The 23,412-nt window shown below is 49.8% G+C and overlaps 1 protein-coding gene across 1 annotated transcript in view; it reads left to right on the plus strand.

Annotated features, from left to right (window-relative positions):
* Positions 1–330: 330 nt before the first annotated feature.
* The window catches only part of LOC146830512 (leukotriene B4 receptor 1-like), a 34,945-nt gene continuing 11,863 nt past the window's right edge, over positions 331–23,412 (plus strand). The window contains exon 1 of the mRNA XM_085604709.1: positions 331–927. The gene's annotated coding sequence lies outside the window, so the exon portion shown is untranslated. The remainder of the gene's footprint in view (positions 928–23,412) is intronic.

Here is a 23,412-nt window from a genome sequence, read left to right on the forward strand (position 1 = left end):
TAGCGTGGCAGTGAGACAGACTGCCTTAGAGTGACCATCTTTTCAGCGAGATAGGCGGTATTGGGAGCGATAGTCTCTATGGAGAGACATACAGTGTTTAGAGTGGTTGGGTCCTCCGAGGGAGACAGGCAGATAGATCTCAAGGGCAGAGAGAACACCCGGCCGGCCCTCAGAGTGCCTGGAATTTCTGATCCAAGCCGCTGCAGGCGATGCTGAGGTGTGCCAGATGGTGCAAGTCCTGACTGGGAGAGCGCAAAGAGTGAGTGACACGGAAGGCAGTCAGTCGGTCCTGCCCGCCCCCACAGCACACACACTCCTGCTCTGCTACCTCCCCTCTGCCCCCCACGCCCAGCTCCCAAGACCGCAGCTAGGGCAGATAGGGGGCCTCCGAGCCTTAGGAAGAGGAAAGTACACTCAATCAACAAGCGTGAACGCACGTAATGGACGGGAGGAGGCCTGCAGAAAACCGCAGAAGCAGAGAAGGACTAAGGCCTGATCATTAGCGCAAAGGAGGGGAAGTGAGCGCTAGAGGGGAAGAGAAGCGTGAATGGTTAGAGCCAGGACCCTGTGGGGAGAGGCGTCAATGAGCGGGAGCAGCGCGTGGAAGGCAGAGGACAGAAAGGAGAGCTGGCCTCTGGGAACCAACGAATGAGAACCAAAGGGCTAGCGCCAAGAAGCGACAGCGTGTCACAGAGACCCAAGGAGTGAGAGGCGAGGGGCTGCTACAGCCGAGAAGCCAGGGCTGGGGTAGGAGAGGCATCCGGGATAAGCGAGGAGTTCGTATTAAAGAGCAAGAAATGCGCCTTGGGAGCCCTGGACAGAGACCCGAGGAGCTAGAATTAAGGAACAAGCACTAATCAGTGAACGTCGACGGGACGGCGCTTATGACTGACAGCTGAGCCAGATCAAAGAATACATTTTCGCGTGGTAAGTACAGCATATTCAGTCCTCAGTGGAGCACTGCTGACGAGGATACCACACACTTCCTGTCCACACCCTGTCCACGGCGCGCCCCGGTTCTTCAGGGCCTGTTTAACTGGCACCCAGGGACAGGTTAGATAGACTCGGACAAAAAATAAGCTCTGACGCCAAAATAAAACTGGCATCCTAGCGAATCGGGTGGCAAATCCGGGAACTTTTGAACCTGTAAAGAAATACTGTATACGTGTTTTGTAAGACATGGGAGACTGTATGTGTTTTAGTACCCTCAGGGCCACCCCGCTGTCCCCCCTCCCCCATAGTAGGTTACCCAAATGACACACACAAGACAGTTGGTGTTGGGTAACAATGCTGCAGGTTTATTACATAATTCCAGAATATGTAATGGGTGGGTTATCTTACGGGCGATCCAAGGGCAGGCAACCAACTGGGTCGCCTGCCCGCCTGATGAGCCGGGCAGCGCGGTAGCGATGCTCGCCGTTGCTGCCATCCAGGTGATTCTTTCTACGATCATGTGCCGTTGGTAATTTCTACTCACGCCCCCCCTCTCAGGGCGGAGCGTCGCTTAGCAAGCCCCCGGTTGTTCAGGCCCACAACCGCCCGCAGGACTAGCGGGGCGCCGACACGGCTTCCGGGACCCTCCCCTGAGGCTCCTCGGTTTTGGCTCAGGCACCCCCTATGGTGCCGCGCAGAGGTACCCTTTGTACCGGCCTGCTTCCAGATCGCCCTGTAACTCCGCCTGCAACGAAAAAGGAAAACATTACAACGCTCAGAAACCCCCCCCCACCCAACGCCTACGCCGGGTAAGCGGTAGGGAGGGAAATGGCGAGGTGGGCGACAAAGAGGTCGCCAGGAGGGTGGGGGAAGGCTAAATAGCCTCCCCCTCACACCAGGGCCAGGAAGTAACATGCATTGCGCGTCACTTCCGGCCAGCCCGAGGAGGGGGGCTCCGGTCGGCGTCCCCGCCCCCCCCTGTGGGAGGGGGTGGGGAGGGGTGACCGGTGCCCCGGGGGCACTAAGGCGCCGACCGCCAATTGGCCCCCTGCGGGGGCCGTGGTCAGCGGCATAGTACCCCCAGGGGCACCCCGCTGTCCCCCCTCCCCCATAGTAGGTTACCCAAATGACACACACAAGACAGTTGGTGTTGGGTAACAATGCTGCAGGTTTATTACATAATTCCAGAATATGTAATGGGTGGGTTATCTTACGGGCGATCCAAGGGCAGGCAACCAACTGGGTCGCCTGCCCGCCTGATGAGCCGGGCACCGGGTCCCCACTATCCGGACCCGGTGAGATGGGTAGGCTTGACTGGCCCTGACACGAGCAGTAGAAACCTGAAAGGTTATGGCTTCTCCCTTGATGTCAGTTCCACCGGGTACTGTTGACACCCTATAACTATAACTCTAACCCTTAGGTAGGAGCAGTGTCATACAGGTAGTACAACTTATGTGCTGTATTTAAACTGATACTAATCATTAGGTCATGTTTTGTAGATTGTAGTTTTTTACTAGGTCCTGAAGAATCGCAGTCATTGTACTAGAAGCGAGAAACATGTTGACCACACCATTTGCACTCTAGCCCTGGTCCATTCCGGGAAACCATAGTCCCCCTGAGTACCGGCTATCCTTGATTTTATTTGTGGCAGAGGACCACCAGAATAAAAATTGCTTTCCGGTACCTTAGGCCACATTTTATCCTCACCCACACTATCTACTCTGTCCTGGCCCCTCACCCCCACTTCACTCATAGGCAGTTGGATAAAAGATCTCCGATAAAGAGCCCCTCTTAGAGGTGAGCCCGTTGGGCATTGCACCGCCTGCCCGACGAGGAGCATTGCCGATGATGAAGCATGACACTCGCAAGGGTGTGTGAGGCCATTATATCCAACTAATTTGATACCCAGGGGTTGTCCTCCATTGAGCACTAACCCTTGTTCCCTAGTGATCTTTTCCTCTTTCCTGTCCTAAGGAACAGCCCAGTCATCTCTTTTTGTTGCTTTCATATCTGGGGCTACGACTGTGGCCGGACCTTCCATTCTCTTGTGAATGGTAATTAATGCCCTACTGGATCACAATTGATCCTTGTCTTCCCCTACCTTTTGTCATATATAGCGCGGGAGCGATGCCCGCCGTTGCTGCCATCCAGGTGATTCTTTCTACGATCACGTGCCGTTGGTAACTTCTACTCACGCCCCTCCTCTCGGGGCGTAGCGCCGCTTAGCAAGCCCCCGGTTGTTCAGGCCCACAACCGCCCGCAGGACTAGCGGGGCGCCGACACGGCTTCCGGGACTCTCCCCTGAGGCTCCTCGGTTTTGGCTCAGGCACCCCCTATGGTGCCGCGCAGAGGTACCCTTTGTACCGGCCTGCTTCCAGATCGCCCTGTAACTGGAGGCGGCTCACCGTCGCAGCCAGGGCCCCCCACCAACCTGCTATAGTCTTACCTGCAACCTCTCCTATCTAGGGCTTCCTGCAACTAGCTGGAAGGGAACCATCCTAGCAGAAAGAAGAGTTTGAAATTCTGCCACCTCATGACAGTGTGACAGTGCTAGCGGGACTCAAACCTTGTGAGATCCCTTATATCCACAGGCCCAAGACTTACCAGTGAGCTATAGCTCCTGGTGTTGTAGATGGCCCCATCTATGTCCCCAAGGCCCGCGACGCTATCCTAACCGGATAGGGTCTGCTGAAATAAAGGACCCGTTGGGCCTGGGGAGATGTGCCAAGAACTATTCGCCCCCCATGCGGGCAGGTTACCCTCTTCACAATTCTGGGCCTGCCCTCTTTGGCTATGAAGGCGAGAAGGGTTTTACTTAACCTTTGGCCAGTCCCCTCCGATTGCTAAATCTGGAGCACAGGAGTGCTCCTGGCTGCCAGCGCGTGACCATGGGCAAGGGGCGACTCTTGCACCTGCCCACCATCCCTTATTCCTTATGGGAATTATGCCCCTACAGATCCCTCAGTGATGAAACCCCCTAGGGATACCAGCTTCGGGAGTCTGTCTGGCTTAAGCATTGCGCGCTGTCAGTAAAGTTCAAGCATTGAGGATTGACTAAGTCCTACTTCGCCCCTCCCATCATGCTCCACAGTAGGAGGGTGGCGGGGGGGTGCCCCCTCCCCCACAAACCCAGAGCATCCCCAGCGGCGCCAAATTCCTGCTCCGTTGAAGTAGAGATTTAGTGCACCCTGGGCGTGACAAATGTACTATTGACATAATGTCCCCTTGTGTTTGCCCCGCTGACACCCCAGTTATTGGGACAGCAGCACCCTATGTTGGCTGGCAGTAGCCCCTAGCGCGGTAAACGTGCCCGTAAACCCGGATCTCAGTCTCCCGCAGCTGCAGTACGCGACCAGTGAATCCGGTGGGGGATACCCCCAACCGCAATGGTCCTCTAGACATCCAGAAAACGCCCTATTTTACCTGGGCCTATCTCCAAATGATGGTGGTTTCACCCAGCTGTAAGGCCAGAGGCCCGCCTATGGAGCCTATTTACTTGTTTTGCTACTCAGCCCCTTTATGGGTAGGCCTCAGAATTAGGGCAACGCGCGTGCTCCCAGGGCACGGAGCTGCTGGAGAGCAGATGCCTGTTACCCACACGCTGATACTTTATCTGTTGCTGACAACAACAACAACGACACACGACCCAAGCCCCCTTCAGCAAAAGGTTGGAGACGAGGGACACGTGGTTACGTGTGGTCAGGATCGGACAGCGCGACCCTTGCTGTAAATAGCACTTTTATAACGCGCAAATTCGACCCGAAGGTATAGCAGCGCTGTGCATGAGCACCATATTTACACACATATTCGGGCACGGCAGTGAGATCATGCGCCGATATTCACTGATTTGCCCAGCGTCACAAACCCAGCGCGAACTCGATCCGAAGGTATTGGCGCGCAGTTCCTGAGCACCGTATTTACATACATAATCGGGCACGGGGAGATTAAGTGATCTGCCCGGCGTCACAGCGTGACTCGCCCGACGGTATATGGAGCGCAGTCCGTACGCCCCGTATCTACATACATATTCGGGCACGGAGCGGGATCATGAGCCGCCAAAACTCGCGACCCTCGGGGGCCCAGGTGGACCAGGCCCAGCAGCACGCATGCATATCAGGGCATGGGGTGATCAGTGATTTGCCCAGCGTCACAACCACAGCGCGAACTCGATCCGAAGGTAATGGCGCGCAGTTCGTGAGCAGCGTATATACATACATCATCGGGCACGTGTATATTAAATTATCTGCCCGGAGTCACAGCGTGACCCGCCCGAAGGTATTGGAGTGCAGTATATGAGCCCCGTGTTAGCATACCTATTTGGGCACTGTGGATTAGTGATTAGCTCAAACCGTAATGCGCGCGAAATTATTAGAGCGCCGGACACGAGCACCGACCCAATAACCCATTCGGGTGCAGGGGGTGTCGTAATGCCCGGAATCACCTGATGCGCGCGAATGTGGGCACGAGCAAATTCTTGTGAATAATACCTGCAATTGTGTCATGTGTCTGCATTATAGGAAGCCAGCCCATACATGTTGCATATTTATCTAGCGTGAACTCGACCCGAAGGTATTGGAGCGCTTTACATGAGCACCGTATTTACATTAGACCATGCCGGCACGGGGAGCGTAAGCGATTCGTACCATATAACACGATCCCCGTGCCAAATCACGCGAACACCGCACCAGATTAACCATTGAGGTGCGGGGGGTTTAGTAATGCCTGCAATCGTTGCATATTTATATAGCGCGAACTCGACCGGAAGGTATTGGAGGCCTTTACATGAGCACCGTAATTACATTACACCTTCAAGCAGGGGGTGCTTAAGAGAATCGTACCATATTACACGCTCCCCGTACCGGATCACGCGAGCACCGCACCAGATTATCCATCGAGGTGCGGGGGGTTTAGTAATGCCCGCAATCGCGTAATGTGAACAATGCATGCACTTGTATCATGTATCCGCCTTATAGGAAGCCAGCAATACCTGTTGCATAAATATATAGCGCGAACTCGACCCGAAGGTATTGGAGCGCTTTACATGAGCACCTTATTTACATTACACATTTAAGCACGGGGAGCTTACAAGATTCGTACCAATTATCCATTGAGGTGCGGGGTTCAGTAATGCCCGCAATCGCATAATGCGGACGCGACCTCAAGGGGCGGAACCTCACTTCCCTAAACCAGCGTCCAGCTCGCAGTCGTCAGACTACCCCACCTCTGCAGGTCCCCACGCCTACCGCACGCAGCCCTATGCATGTCCCCACCCCTGCCCTCAACGGCAGCATTGCCGACGGGAGGGGGGGCGATCACCTTATCCAGGGAGCGCCACGGGGTTGCACTGCCCGCGATCCGCGGGGACCCAGGCAGCTCCCAGCCTTGCAGTGCTGGTGTATTAGGGCCGTGAACCGACGCTAATCTCCTAACTGCTCCCCCGGCGCAGGGAGTGCGGCTTCTTTGCCGTCGCACCCCCATTCATTTACTTTGCTTGCGAGGGCCGCCGCCATTGAGAAGTATGCCCCGTGGGCGAAAGGCCGACGGACACACGATCGATACAGTGTGTAATGAGCGCTCTACCCTACACTGAATCACGCTGCGGCGACGCTTGGGCAGGGGAAGGTTTAGACCTTGCCCGCGAAACCCCCTGAACCCTAGTTCGATGCGGCCGCCAACCTCTATCTCGCTGCGGCCTATGCATGGGCAGGAGGAGGTCTGGAAGGCATTGAAGCGCTTTAACTAGTACAGTGTTTACATTACGCATTCACGCATTCGGAGGCAGCGTATCCATTGCCCAGAACCATGCGGCCCGCCGCATGCCCCCCGCGCCCCCAGCGGCCGCGCACCCGAGTGGGGGGGTGGGGGGCAAATGCCTTCTCCCTAAAACAAGCATGAGGAGGCGACACGGGGGTCGGAATTGCCTTTGCACCTGATAAAGAAAGTGCATCCCCACTTGCCCTTGCTTACCCTGCTATAAAAAAGCGCGAATGGACACCCTTCACTACAACACAACCTCATTTATCAGGCCCAGTTCGCTAACTGGGCACGGGCTGTCAGTGTGTGCATCGCCGTAATACCGACCAATCAACCAAGGAGCCATGCACTGGGGCTCTTCCTGCCAGCTTGCAGGACGTGAACAGACCCATGCAGCCAACGGTGTCCTTTCCGCGACGCAGCTGAGCCCGATCTGTCCCAGCGCGTGTCTGTCCGCCTCGCGTGGCAGAGAGCGCCCCCCAGCCATTCGTAGTCAGGGACTCGGACTCAAGATGTGGAACAGAGAGATTTGTTCAGCCCTACGGCAGCCAGACCCAGCCGGAAGGACCAGACCGGGCCGGGTGGGGCGATGGGGTGCTAGCCGCCCAATCCGTCCCCGGCGCCATTGACATCAGAGACACATACTCGGGGAGAGCAGGGTACGCTGCTCAAAGGCGAGGGGCGGAGTCAGACCCGCATATGTGGGCGCGCACTGGCTTTAAAGATTTTCGTAGTCGGCAGGATCCGAAACTGCGCGGGGAAACCCCAATAGATTTCTAGTCTATCGCCTTAACCGCTCGGCCACGACATTAAAACATTAATGCGCGCTAACGTATTGGAGCGCCGGACACGAGCGCCGTGCCAAATTCACATTGAGGTGCAGGGGGGTGTCGTAATGTCCGGAATCGTCTAATGCGCGCAAATATGGGCATGAGCGAAATCTTGTGAACAATGCATACACATGTATCATGTATCCGCATTCTTCGGCAGCCAGCAATTACAGCTTGCATATTTATATAGCGCAAATTCAACTCGAAGGTATTGGCGCAAAATTCTTGTGAACAATGCAATCCCTGCATCAGCATCTGCCCATATAGGCAGCCAGCCAATGCATGTTGCATATTATATAGCGCGAAATCGACCCGAAGGTATTGGAGCGCTCTACATGAGCACCGTATTTACATTACACATCCAGGCACGGGGCGCTTAGTACAATATTACATGCTAGACTGTCCCAGATCTTGAGCACCGTATTTACATTACACATCGGGCACGAGAAGCTTAAGTACAACATTACATGCTCGAATGTCCCATATCCCGCGAGCTCTGCACCCGCGAATGCGGACGCGACCTCGCGGGCCGGTACCTGATTCCTCCAAACCCGCGTCCCGCTCGCAGGTTACACCACCCCGCCCCGTTCCTCTCAGCACCCCCACGACAACGCACTCGCTGCCCCTGAGCACGCAGCCCAAAGCATGCACCCCCCCCCGCCCTCACTGCACCGAAGCCACCGGAGGGAGGCGACTTATCCCGGGAGCGCCACGGGTTTGCACTGCCCGCGATCCGCGGGAACCCAGGCAGCTCCCAACCCTGTAGTGCTGGTGGGGGGGGGGAAGGGGCTGAATACCCACTCACGCTCCTAGTGGATACCACTGGGCGCCGGGTGTGCGGCTTATTGGCCGGCCGCTCCCACATACACTTACTTGCGCGAAGTGCGCCATTGAGAAATACACCCCAGGGGACGAAAGGCCAACGGACACCCGATTGATTTAGTGTGTGCCCGACAGGACCTTAATGGAGCTTTACCCCACACTGAATCACGCAGGTCCAGCAGCTCGCATACATATCCGGGCCTGGGAAGATTGAGTGATTTGCCCCGAGTCACAATCACAGCGCGAACTCGACCCGAAGGTATTGGCGCGCAGTTCCGGAGCACCGTATTTACATACATCATCGGGCACGGGGAGATCAGTGATCTGCCCAGAGTCACAGCGTGACTCGCCCGAAGCGTCTTTGACACAATACTGATCAGCATGCTGTACACTTGTTTAGATAACACATACTTATACAAGATGAGGCATACAGTGACAACATCATTTGCCTAGAATCACACCATTTATTGTACTGATTAGAACCAAGGTGGCCCCAGCTAGGTCAGAAATTCTGCACTAGGCCGCATGGACACCCTCTATCATGATCGTGCCATCACTCTCCTGCTGGCAACATTACAGGATTATTGGACCTAATACGAGATTACAAAAGTGATTTGAATAGAGCCACCAGGACGTTACTGTTGTCCACAACTAGACTTCAAGGTCGTATGCATCAGATGGGGTCAGCAGGGGAAACCGACCCACCGCGCTACGGTTGGGTGACGCAACTGTCAACCCGCTGCAAATCTAAAATCAATTGCTAGGCCCCTGGATCCTACCCCTGACGAACACCCTTTCATTGAAACGGTGTTGCAGCCCACGACCTACATAAGGCACGGCGCCGCCGCCGCGAGGCCCGTAAACTAGGCCTGCTGCCTACCCCCCCCCCCGCACCCTCGGCGTCCTCGCAAGGGGGGGGGGTGTGGTGCACAACTGGGCGACTTCAACGCGGGGTGAGTAAATGATTAGGGGCTCGCACCCGTGAAAACAATTAAAGCCGTAAGGGGCGGGCATGCAGGCTTGAGAATAAGAGCCTCCGACCTTAATAGTAGGCCACTCGCGAGTGTGAGTCGCGCTGCCACGAACCCCCCCCTCAGGACCTAGCGCGAAGCGCGGGTTGAGGCCTGCAGGCTTGATAATAAGAGCCTCAGGGGCTGGCGCGAACTGCGGAGGTGAGTAAATGCTTAGGGGCTCTCACTCGTGAATAACCAGTAAAACGCGCCGGAGGCGGGCCTGCACGCATGATAATAGGAGCCTCAGACCTTAACTGTCCCCCACTCCGCAAGTGCGGGCCGCGCTGGCACGAACACCCCTTCTGGGCCTAGCGCGGGGTGAGTAAATGTTCAGGTGGTCGCGCCCTTGAACAATAACACCGGTGGCGGGGGGGGGTGCGGGCATGATCCCGCTATGATTACAAACCAAAGTGGGATATTGCGGGCACTGGTCCCGATAATTAATGTTTGGGGACGAACCCATGTCCTCAGCATTTCCTACTCCTAGCCCTAAGCCACTGTGCTACCTTCGCGTTAACAATTAAAACGGGGGGGGGGGGGGTGCGGGCATGACCCCGCTACGCTTAAAATCAAAGTGATGTATTGCGGCCCGTACATTGCTCAAAGCCGTCCACCTAACTCGCCAACCCTGCCTCAATCTTGTGCCCCCTCCGCCCGTGGACTACCGAGCCACAGGGCCCCGTCGACCTGGTACTGCCCAGGGACAGGGCCGGGGCGGAGTGGGAGAAGCAAGACTCACCGTGTGTCAAAACGAGATGACGATCGATGCGGCGTGGATCCGGGGAACACCGCGATGACGATGGGGCCGGGATCGCAGCGACGGTGAGGACGATGACCGATAATGCCGGAGACTGCGACCGATCAAATGGCGAGGTGGGCGACAAAGAGGTCGCCAGGAGGGTGGGGGAAGGCTAAATAGCCTCCCCCTCACACCAGGGCCAGGAAGTGACACGCATTGCGTGTCACTTCCGGCCAGCCCGAGGAGGGGGGCTCCGGTCGGCGTCCCCGCCCCCCCCTGTGGGAGGGGGTGGGGAGGGGGTGGGGAGGGTTGGACGGTGCCCCGGGGGCACTAAGGCGCCGACCGCCAATTGGCCCCCTGCGGGGGCCGCAGTCAGCGGCAGATGCAATCACTGTTTTTGGCAATTTCATGAAAATTAAAAGTAAAAACCGGCCTAGCAGACCAGAAAGCATGCACACATATCCCACCCCTCCAAAAAACAGCCCACCCCCTAACAAACCCGCCCTTTCAGCGCTTCCAGACTGTCCTATAAGACTCCGACCCTCCATATACGGAAGATCCATCACTGGGGATTTAGTGGTGGAAGACAAGCATTTAATGTGGTACTTCGGGGTTCTTAGGTCACTGGGGATGGAGTTTGAGCGATGACGTCTCTGTCCCATTGCTGATGGAGAGCTCAGTCCACAAGGATGCCCTGGGGGCTTCCACCCAGCAGAGCTCTCACATTTCCTAGTTCCATGCCTGAACAGCTCATCCAGTCCTGCTTTGCTTACGCACTTCCTGTGATTTGTAATCTTGTTGATGCAAGTATAAAACCAGGACTACAAGTCCCAGAATTCACATAAAACCCTGGCCAGGGTGTGCTGCTCACTCTGGACTTGGACAATGTGAGAGCTCTGCACACACCCTTTTACTGCCCGCCCCCAGGGCAGGACAGGCCACCTCCTGGGGTAACACCCACTCGGTAAAGCTAGGAAGAGCTTTTTTCAGAGACGGGATTAAAGTGTGACTTTGCCGATTGGCACTAGCTGTACTCTCCCGAGCAGGCCAAAGGACCCCCAGAACATAATGTCTTCTTTGTGGGGTGGAGGTGGGAAGTGGCGATTGCTCTGTGCAAGGCTTGGTAAGACATGGGTAATGGGGCTTGGCCTCTCACAGGTCTGAGCAATGGTGCTTGGCAGGTATGTGTGCCAGGGCTCATCGGCATCAGTTCTGTTCGATGACGAGCTTGGATTGGTGCTTGAATCGTGTCAGGTGTGGAGGCTGTGGGAATAAATGGTGCCTCGTTTGTGTAGCCAGACCCCTTCACGTGACTTCTCTGACTTTATATGTCGTGAAATGCTTTTCAGCATTCACTCTTCCCCACGTCTGGCATGTGATGTGACATATGCCACAGCTTGTCGCAGCCTGATCTCCCACAGCCATACTGTTCACTATGCTGTCCCCGCCTACCGTTGTTGGTCGTTTTTTAGGTTTCACCTGCATAGCGCTTGCACTGTGCTTGTGAAATCTATTGTATTTAATATATCTTAAAAGAGATTTACACCCCGCCTTCACTTCTGATTGGTCCATGCGCTTGCCAGTTTGCTTTCCTCTGTTACTATTGGATGTAAGCCGTTCTCCCTTCCATGCCTATCGTATCAGTTTCCTGCGGACCAATTACTTATCCCCATCCACCTTGATGCTTTGTACTACTTTTTCTGTGTTAATGCTGCATACCGTTTACTTTCACAGTCAGCGTGTCACAGATTGCTTTGTGTGCTTTTGTTTACATATATCTTATTGCAATGCCCGATTTTTTGCTTTTTTCTTAAACAATTTGTTTGTTTTTTTCCACAAAATGAATGGGTCCGCTCTCTGATTCTTTACTTTCACAGGTTGTAGGACCATTTAATTTTACTTATCTCGTGTAATGTGTACTTATTCCAAGCTTGGGCATGTGCCTTCCTCACCTCTTTTCATTTCTACATACTCTCCATCTGGGCATGTCCCTTCCCCATTCATCCCTACACCCGCCTGGACATGCCTGCATCACTCTCCTTATTTCTGTATAACCTTCACCTCGATTGCCTTGCCCTAACCCTTCTCTAATTTCTACACCCCACCCCTGACACGTTCCTTGTCTCGTCCCCTCTATTCCTGTACCCTTTGGAATGCCCCTGCTCTGTTGCATTGTATGCACCCCTTACACTGACACCTCTGTGTACAAAGGGAACAGCTTCCCTCCAGTACATCTCCACTCTAGCACACCCCGACTCTTGCCCCCCAATCCCGTCTTGCATAATTTCCCAGGCCCCTTTCCTCCCTCCCATCCTGTTCCTCCCCATGCCACAGTCTTCAGCTGCTCCCCTGTATTTCTTAAATAACCACACATGTTCTCTACCATCTTGCTTTACACTTCTGTATCCCCCCCTTGCACACCCAGTGCCACCTGTCCTTTCCTCCAGTTCTTAATTTGAGCTGGTGTCTTCCAGTGCTCAGCAGCGGCACTTCATCATCAACACTGGCGCTTTTCTAAGCACCAGTTAAGGACACATTCATCTATTAGCAAAGATACATTGGGCTCGGGGAGATCAAGTGATTTGCCCAGAATCACAGGATGTTGAGCCGTAGAAGAGACTCAAAACTGTTTCACCCAGCTCCGAAGACGGCAGCCCTGGCCATTACACCACATGCTCTCCCCACTTTCATGGCCACCAGTTGGTTCTATTTTAGGCAGCACTAGGAGGAGAAATGGGTTGGTGCCAGCTGCCTCCTGACGAGAGCCCCAGCACTTATTTTTTACAAATTAACCACTGCTGTCCTCACGCTTTGTCTACTCTCCTTTCATTTAAAATTGCTACTTACCCCTCCCTCATCTCAAATGTGAGCCTTTAGTGGTGCAAAGAGGGGGTGGGAAGTGCCTGGGTCTCTGCTCCACCGCTGTCGCCTGTAACTGTTCCTGGGAGTCCAGGGCGCAGAACGTTTACATTTCAATGTGTACTCACTGCTCACACTTTACACCATCATGCCACATGTATCTGGGCGGTAACCAGCCAGCATGCAACATGTGCTGCTCTGTGGCTCTTTTAGCAAGATTTAGGGCCTCAATGCCCTACCGTTTACTCTTTGAAGCTGTGTTCAACCTATTTCCCACCAACAACCCTCCTGTTAAGCGCACAGGAGTCCTGCCTGGTTATTTCTGATCAGAATGCACTTTTTTATTTTTTAATGATCCATACCGTTTACTTTTATGGTCTATGTGCATTGAACATTTTAAATATTATTGTGTTGCCTGCAGAAGCCGCAGAAAAACATTTCTATTGTTTAGCTTAGAAAGCTTTATTAAACAGGTAAAAAAACAAGGTACACAATTATAGTAAAGAGCAAAAAAAAAATACAAATTCAGAGGATAGCAAAGCATATCAATAGAAAACAAAGGATGAAAAACCTAATACCTCATATATTGTCAGGGTCAAATACCAATGTTAAAAATGAAATACAAACAAAGAGTACCATAATAAATTAGCATTTTTGCTTTTGAATTTTAAAGATCAAAGAAGGGGAGAGAAAAAGAAAAGGAGGAGGAAAGAAAAAGAGAAGAAAAGAGGAGAAAGGAAAAGGAAGAGAGAATATAAAAGCTAAAAGGTATCGGCAACCTTATCATATAATCTAGTACAACTTACCGATGACAGAAAACATAGAATCGCAAATAGCAATATATATCTATAAAACATGAACATTATAAAAAAGGAATAAACGCAGCACTCATGGCGGCTGAAAAACATAGTTACTGTCTTTGGCATGCAATGCAAAGGGAGAAATGTAATTAGTGAGAGGAGGCCAGAAGGATTCCTTTCGAATAAGTTGCTGCGAGGTGGTCACAGAAGCTCTATTGAGCCGGTGATGATGACATAAAAGATTACACCAGGCAGAGAAGGAGACCTTGGAGGCATGCTTCCACTTAGAAGTTATAACCTGAAAAGCTATAGCAATGCACAAATCTACCAAAGAGCCTAGTTTACGAATGCCCAACCAACGTATGGAATTACTGCCCAAAAAATGGAATGGATATCAAAGGGAAAATTAGTGGAACAAATGGAGGAAATTGACTTGCATACTTTTGTCCAAAAAATAGAAATATTGGGGCAGAGAAAAAAAGGAATGGATATATGTGCCAGGAGTGTTCTTACAGGACCAACAGTTAGGAGATAAGTCAGGACTGAATTTGGAAACAGCTACTGGGGTTAAAAATGATCTCTGATAAAAATAATAGGGAGTTTGAGTGGTACTGGCGCTGCATGAGGTATGATGTATCCAAGCCCAAATGGAATTCCATGTGTGTATAGAAAGAGTATGTTGTAAATCCGTTTTCCATAAAAGTTCAATTTTGGTTTTGGGACGAATGGGGAGAGAAACCTAGAGAAATTTGTATATGTGAGAGGCCCGAACAGAAAGGGAAGTAGGAAATGATAGCGAAGGAGGGGGGTCAGAAGAAGAGGAGGAAGTCTCAGAGAAAAGAGAAAGCTGTTGAGCTAAAATCATTCTCAAAGAGTCAAACTTAGGGAGGGAAGAAAACAGGTAAATCCTATTTAGACTGAGTCTCCTGGAAAGATAAAAGCTGCTGGTTATGCATTAGGTGTTTAACCTGTAAAATCCCTTTGACAATCCAATCTTTCCAGAAGATAGTTCGATTAGAAATTGTAATGGATCTATTATGTCAAAGAGAGGAATCCAGGAATAACTGGAGTGGTGAACGCGATTTAGAAAAAATCGAATAGAGGATCTATATAAGATGAGGAATGGTAGGGGATTTGAAAGAGCGAGGAGAGCGAGTACAGCTGGCTAACGAAGAAAAAGGAAGTGGATGAATAACGAATTCCTCCAATTTATACCAAACAGAGATAGGAGGATCAGCTGAAGAAGAGAGATAGGGCAGAACTTGACGAATTAAAAAGGAAGAGCGATATTGACGGAAATTGGGAAAGTTGACCCCTGGGAGCAGACAAAGCAGACAAAGAAATGCGAGCTTTCCGGTTATTCCAAAGAAATTTGCTCAAGATACTTAAATTTTTTTTTAAAGGAAGTCGTACTGGTAACATAGAAAGGTAGAAGTTAATGATTGGAAGCATCATCATCTTAGAAGTGTCCAGCCTACCCCACCAGGACAGAAATAAAGGATACCATCTCTCAGTCATGCCAGAAATCTTTAATAAAATATCATCCAAGTTGAGTTGAACTGTTTTAGCAATTGAAGAAGAATATTTTATCCCTAAACAAGTGATATAATTAGTGTTCCATTTGAAGTTTGTCCCTTCAAACATACTACTAAGACAATATTTATTTAAGGGAAGAATTTCAGACTTGGAGAAATTTAGCTTGTAGCCAGACAAGGCAGCATAAGAAGACAGGAGGTCAATAAAAATGGGTAAAGAAGTAGAAGGATCAGACATATATAACAAAATATTGTCTGCATAGGCAGTGAACTTGACTTTAATAGATTTATGAGTAAAGCCCCAAAAAGCAGGGGAGTTCCTAAGGGAGTGAAGAAAAGGTTCGAGAGACAAAATAAAAAGCTAAGGAGACAGAGGGCAACCTTGGCAAGTGCCTCATTATAGAGTAAAATAAGGGGATTGAAAACCGTTAACGAAAACCGAAGTGGTGGGGAGGAATACAACAAACTAATAAGAGATAAAATAACAGGACCAAAGCCATGCCACTTAAGAGCACGCATCATAAAAAGACAATGAATGCGGTCAAAAGCTTTCTCCACATCTTCGGTAATAGGTGCAACCGGGGAGGAGCTTTTGGAAGCAAGATGTATAATGTTTAAAAAAGTTCTAGAATTGTCCGCAATCGTTCTACCCTTAACGAATCCTGTTTGTTCATATCCAAACAAATCGGGGATCACTTTATTATTGCGAAGAGCAAGGGCCTTGGCAAAGATCTTACAGTCTAAATTAATTAAAGAGATGGGGCGATAATTAGCGCAAGAAGATGGATCCTAGCCCTTCTTAGGAATGAGACAGATGAATGCTTCAAGAAAGGAGCCACAAGCATCTTTATTAGACATGAAATGTTGAAATAAAGATAAAAGGTGTGGAAGGAGAGTCTGGGAGAAACAGGAATAAAACTCTGCAGTGAAGCCGTCCGGACCAGGGGACTTATCCTTAGGTAGTTGGGCTAGACCGGACTTAAGCTCAGAAAGAGAGAGATCATTTTCTAATAAAGAGCAATCAAGAGAATAAGAATTGACGTGGAGGGAGGGCTGCAAAAAAAAAGAATCCAATGCCTCATCGGAAGGGGGAAGATTCTGGGGTATAAAGTGTCTTATAAAAGTCTGTAAAACAATTTAGTATTTCATCGTACTTGAAATGATCCACACCACCGTTATCAGTAATTTTGACTACCTTAGATCTTTGGGACATTCCTTTCAAGTAATTCGCAAGTAGCTTGCCAGATCTGTTGCGACCCCCATACAATTTAGAGTTAACTTTAAGTAGGGTCCCAGAAGCCTCCTCTGTTGACTTCCTATTAAAGGACAGTTTAGCCTGAATTAATTTCTTAAGGGTATCTGCATTATTAGAAGTGAAGTAGGCGTGTTCAAGATGTTTAATGGAAGTTAGAAGAGAAGCGGAGTCCTTTATACCTTGTTTCTTTTTAAACGCAACATAGTCGATAATTAATCCTCTGGCTGTCGCCTTGAAGGCATTCCATACGGTATGAAAAGGAATATCCGGACTGGCGTTCCTAAGAAAGAACTCTGGCAAGAACTCTTTAAAACGTTCCAAAAAGTTAGGATCCTTGAGTAAGTAATTATTGAAGCGTCATCTGCGTGTCTTGGAAGGTTCAGAAGGGAGGTCCAGACTAATGAAAGCCGGGGCATGATCAGAAATGAGAATTGACCCAATGTCAGTATTTATTAAATTAGGGAGAAGATGGGGACTCAAAAAATATGATCTATTCTAGAAAAGGATTTGTGAGTAGGAGAAAAGAAAGTGTATTCGAGAGTGTCCGAATGAGTTATTCTCCACGCATCAACCAAACCCATCGAATGAATTGTAGTCGTGAAAGTCTTTTGCATTTTGTTGGGAATGTATCTAAAATTGGACTTCCTGTCCGTGAAAGGGTCCATGACTTGATTGCAATCCCCACCCACCAGTAAAGTATTGTCAGGACATGAGTGAAAGGTGTGTGACATATTCTTCCAGAATTGTGCATCAACACCAGTAGGACCGTATATGTTGAGAAGGGAAATGGGGGAACCATTTATATTAAGATGTAGAAGGAGCCATCTTCCGTCAATACAACTACGTATTAGTATTTCCAGATCCTGTTTCTTGTCTTATCGTAAAGGTGGGGCCCCTGGGGCATTGCCAAACCCATGTATGACAAACACTTCTTATATTTGTCCTCCTCGGTCACTTCCTCCCCACCCACAGCATTATCCCCTCTGCTTCGTCTGTCTGTGTCCCTTTCCCATCAATGGCCTTGCCACTGTCAGTCCACTTGGGTGCCACTCTCCAACCTTTGAGGTGTCCTTAGCCTGTAACCCCTTTTCATCGATAACCCCATCCCCAACACCCTCTGACTTGCATGTCTTACTCCCAAACCTGGGCTCCCTGGTGCTCCAAACTGCCCACCAATCTCCGTTACCTGAATATGTGGTGAACAGACTACAGGTGGTTCAAAATGCGGCAGCCAGGATACTCCGAGGCATACCCAGGCAAGAATTAGCGAAAGCCTCACTGAAACTGCTTCAATGGATGCCGATCCAAGCCAGGATTAAATTCAAATCTTTATGTCTGGCCCACAAAACCATGAACTGCAAGGGACCAGCCCTGCTTAGAACACTCATCACCCCATACATGCCCAAAAGGTCTCTGAGATCATCTTCACACCTGCTCACGAAGACGACAAGGATAAAAAGATCCACATGGGGAGGTAGATCTTTTTCGCCCCTGGTCCCAAGGTTGTAGAACTGCCTGGCCAAAGAAATGAGACTACTAAGATATGAACGTGGCTTTTCCCCTGATGATCTATTAATCTCCTCACACATCACCTCTCCGCAGCACTGCGAAGCCCTTGGGCAGCTGTGCGTTTTACACATCCATAAACATAAACACACATAAACATGGCAAGGCGCCAACATCCCTCTTGTCACTGCTACGTTTGCTGCTCCTCTGCGTTGCCTTGTCCAAGATGCTTCCCTTGTCCGCACCTGGCTTCTGAAAAACACTAACCAGGCTCCCTGTTGCCTCCTCTGTCCCTCTTGGCCTTGCTTCTTGCATTGCAATACCCTCATCATGATGCAGCTTACCTTCTTCCTACTCATTGCTGCCATCGACAAAGTCCAGCTCGAGTTCATCCTCACCTGCACCGTCATCACACACCGCCTTGCACACCACAATTCCACTCTTCTTCACCAGCCCTTGATGAGTTTTGGTAGCAAGAGCCCTCGGCATAGGGAGGGCCGCCGCAGACCCCCCATCTCTCCGGGCCAACGTCTGGGTGCCATCATGTACCCTGTCGGCATTACCACTTGTCTTCGAGTCTTGCCTACTGGCCTTAAAGCACTATCCCCCACCAGGCAGCTCCAACCTGGTGGGTCCCTTGCCCCACCGTACTTCAGAGCTGCACCAGCTCCCTGTGTGCTTGTGCCTAGTTCCTGGTCCTCTGGCACCCAAATCCAGCATCCATTATCCCTCTCTCATCACCCTACCAAACCCTCTCTTCCGCACCAGTGACTTGGTGTACCCCACACCCCACAGGGGCCTGGTGCAGTGCAGCCTCCCTGGCCCTGCACATGCGTTCCCAATGCTCCTCAGTTTCTTGGATCAGGAGGCGCTGTTCTCAGATGCGTGCTTCAATGTCAACATCGTGCCACTTAACTGTGGCAGGCCCAGGCACCAAATGTCCTTGTTCCTCCCCCAAGGATTCCCCACTATGAAAAATTGGAGGTCATGCACCTCTTTACTCCCCTTCTCCCCAACGCCTGCAGCCTCCATAGAAGCTGACTTATGGTTCTTGGTGGCAGGGCCCTTCATCCCTGTAATAGACTTTGTACCAAAAATTAGGTAATTGTTTACAATGCAGGAAGCACTATGAAAGCCAGGGAGACTTGCGGTGTATAACCTCTCAGCCCGGGTGTCACTCACCAAAGGAGGGTGAATTGAGAGGTATCCATACATTCCTAGTTATAGGCCTGGAAAGCGGTGCCAGGCCCTGGTTTTACGTTTCACTACTGGGAATTCAATGTGGCATTTATCAGAGTTGCTGTTTCCCTAATGCTGTGTTGTATGCAGTGTTTTCTCTCCACATTTCTATCAATGTTCCTAGTGGAAAACCCCCTTTTCTTACATTGCCTTTAAGTTTTGCTTTGTTGTGTTCTCTGCAGTGAAGGAATTGGAAACACTTCACTCTAAAATTCCATAAATTAGGGGTTAAGGTGTGGCAACAAAAAGAGGGTGGTGTCATGAAAAATAGGGCGAAAGTCAATTTATAAATTCTTTAAAACTCTGGTACAAAGAGATTGCCAACAAGGAGAAATTTAACAGTAAATGTTTTCCGGTTTAATTGGTTGCAAAGGCATTTTAAAATATCTTATAGGGTTGAAGGCCCTGCTACAAAGAGCTTTGAGTGACCAATCAGTCTTAGGGAATAATAATAATTGTAAGATATGGTGGTTAATGCACTTGCTGGAGAGATCTGTGTTTTGTATAGTCACCCTTTTGACTCATAAAGCAGCGTGGAAGAGTAATGTCTCTCCTGCAAAGCACATCATGTAAAATGAAGATGACAGATTTTTTAGATTGTTTGTGGGCAGGTAAGTGGGTTACTGCTTTTGACAGATATTATTTTATCACTTGAAGTTCATAAATTGCAATCCTTCTAATATGGCTCAAGGACAGCATGCAAACGGTTTAGAACTTATTTTTTTCGTAATCTGTTGTTATTAGAAGGCTGCTAAAAAGGGTTTCCTTGAGTAGCAATAAAGTCTTATTAGTACAGCCAGCCTCAAGCACAGCGGTACCTTTTAAATCTTGACTTGTGTCTCTCCTGGTCATGCGCTCGCAACATATAATCCCTACCATCAAAGATGATGTGTGAATCCTATATCTTGAAATGGTCACTGTCTTATGGAACATCCTGTACATTGATTTACACACTTGTATGATTTATTGTCAGTGTATAATGTGCACATGTGATGTAATGCACTCTCCTACAATGGGTTGAGTAGCACTATAAAATAATTAAATACAACTAATAAGTGCTATTTAAATTGTTATTTGTGTAAATACTTGTACTGATACTGATACTGATACATGTGAAATTATTTCAGGTCATGCACATGTCTCATATACAGGAATTGAACATAGTTAAAAGCTTACCTCTAAATCGTAGTTTATTTTAAGTACTTGTCAAGTGATAAAAAGGTGTGCACCCTGGTTCATCCTCCATTGCACTGACAGCTAGGTGAGAGGCTCTAGATAGCGCCCCAACCAGGCTCAAACTCCAACAAAAGGAGGGCTGGTAGCCCTTAACATTCAGCCTTTGTTGTGGGCCCAGCTGGAGTTTAAAATCAGAAACCCCTTTGTAGTGTCGTAGGACAGTAAATCACGACACCGACACTTACTTATTCTTGATGCTCTTTATTTCCCTTCTTTCCTGTACCCTGCTCCTACACTAACTAACTCTCCCCGCCTTCGCTCCTCCTCTTCCCTCCGGGTTCTCCTCCCACCTCGTGTGCTGGTCCTAGCGCCCAGCACATTTCACAATAATACATCTTCCCCCATCTTAAACAATTTGAAATACTTCAAGTGTGTCCATGCATGTCAGAGTATACAATAATAGAAAACACCATAGTTACAGTTCTTCGATGAGTTTGCTGCGGCCGTAGGGATACCTCTTGAGCCGCCCGGTCCCCATCACCAGGAGGCATCGCAGGTCGATGATCACTTGCTGACTCGGGTGCATCTCCTTGGACCACACTGTGGGGTGCAGTTTATGCTTCTCTGACCTGGGGCATGCACTTCTGAAAATGCGTCACATTCCTGGTGATTCTCTTGTCCTCCGATTCAGCTGTGATCATGGTCCCTTTTTGTTTCGTCACCACTAGGGAGCATGAATGATATCGACAGTCTGCTTTTCTCTGTTGTTCTTGTCTCACCAATACCAAGTCTCCTTCCTGAAGAGATGGCTGTGCAGCTTTTCTTCGTCTATCGGCGTATTCCTTCATCTTCTCCTTTTTCAGTCTCTCTCTTGCTGCTAATTCTTCGTGCTCAGAGTCTTGAGACATACCACTGTCTGCGTCTTCCCCAGCTGGTATTCTTGTGCGCACGGTGTGACCCAGCATTAGTGTTGCCGGGCACCTGCCTGTAGTAGTATGCGGTGTGGTTCGATATGCTCGTAATACCTCATTTAACGCCACTTGCACATCACACACATTTGGACAGTTCTGCTTGTTGAATGGTCTTCTTTAGAGTGGCCATAAATCTTTCCACCATTCCATTGGCTTGTGGCCACAAGGGAGTAATCTTCCTGTGTCTGAAGTTTAGGTGATTGGCAAAAGCAGCAAATTCTTGCCCATTGAATGGTGGGCCATTATCTGTTTTCACTACCTTCGGTATGCCCCATGCTGCGAAAACCTCATCCAGTACAGGTATAGTGGAGGCCGCTTTAGTTGATGCTGTGAGATGCGCAATAGGGAAACGTGAGTATTCGTCCATTATGACCAGGATATACTTGCCAGATTGTAACGGGCCAAAGAAGTCCACTGTGACATGATGCCACACACCATCCGGCAGTTCAGACATTTGGAGAGGCGCAGGGGGATCCTCTCGACTCACTAGCTGACACTGCGGGCAATCCTTCAGTGTAAGTTCAACCATCTGATCAAGCGTTGGGAACCAGACTCGCTCCCGCAGCGCCCTCTTCGTGGCAACAATACCTCTGTGCCCTTCATGCGCTAGGTTGATGACTCCTTGGCGCAGCTGTTTCGGAATGATGATTTGTTTGTCCCTTAGTATAAGACCATCTGAGGTAATGGACAATTCTTCCTTCACATGTCTGAAAGAGGACAGCTCATGATTGTCAATGTGTTCACTCTGTCCGGATTCCTCCAGATGTCTCCAGCTATTTGTCTGAATGCGATGTTTTATATTTCGGAGTGTGGCATCTTCATTGGTAGCGTCAAGGATGGCCTCCAAAGGTACGGCGGGTGGTCTGGCTTGAGCCACCACAAAATGGATATATTCTTCAGCTACTGAGGGATTGGATGTGGCTGTTGCCTTGGGATGTCTGGACATATAGTCAGCTGGATTTGCAGCTTTTCCCGGTTTGTGGATGATGGTGTAAGTATTCTCTTGAAGGCTGAAACCCCAGCGCTCTATTCTGGGTGGCATCTTGCCTCTGGGATTTCCAAAGATGGTTATTAGGGCTTGGTGGTCCTTGATGAGTGTGAAGTGTTTTCCGTAGATAAAGATGTGAAAATGTTTGCAAGCCCAGACTACCGCCAGGCTTTCTTTTTCCGGCTGAGAGTATGCTCTCTCTGTGTCGGTGAGACTCCTGCTGGCATGTGCTACGATATACCGCTGATCACTCTCTCTGTCATATTGAGCTCTACCCCCAAATGGCATAATGCCTACCTGCCTAGCTTCTCTCTTGCGTCTCTGATCGCGCTGGGACGCCCCATTGCTGGGGCAGCTATGCGCGTTATAAGACTACTAAATAAATAAATAAATAAATAAATATAGCTCCAAGTCCTACAGGACTCGCATCCACGGTGATTTCCGTTTTCCTTCTAGGATTGAAATATACAAGGTTATTAGCAGATTCAACCGCAGCTTTGATTGCATGAAAGGCTTGATCACATCTCGTGGTCCATTGAAACGGGTGTCCTTGTTTGGTCAGCTTTCTCAGAGGGTAACTGATGGTGGCATAATCTTTGATGTAACGTGCACAGTAGCTTGCCATGCCTAAAAATGAACGCACATCTCCAGCGTCTCGGGGCCTGCGGGTATCATTTAAAGCAGCAATCTTTTCTGGATCTGGTTTCATTCCTGCGCCTGAGAAGATGTGTCTGAAATTTTTTAGTGCGGATTTGTGAAATTCACATTTGTCTTTGTTTAAAGTGAGATTGGCGTCCAACAGAGCATGACAGACTCGGTCCAGCGCCGTGTCATGTTCTTGCAGTGTCGCGCCATAGACGAGGATGTCATCACTGTAGTTGAGCTTGTTGGGAATGTGATGAATTACCTTCCTGATGGCCTCCTCAAATCTCAGCGGCAGAAGAAACTCCAAAGCTGAGTCTTTTGTATCTGAACAGGCCTTGATGAGTCGA

Source organism: Triturus cristatus, chromosome 5_1, assembly GCF_964204655.1.
Source record: "Triturus cristatus chromosome 5_1, aTriCri1.1, whole genome shotgun sequence".
Taxonomy (NCBI): Eukaryota; Metazoa; Chordata; class Amphibia; order Caudata; family Salamandridae; genus Triturus; species Triturus cristatus.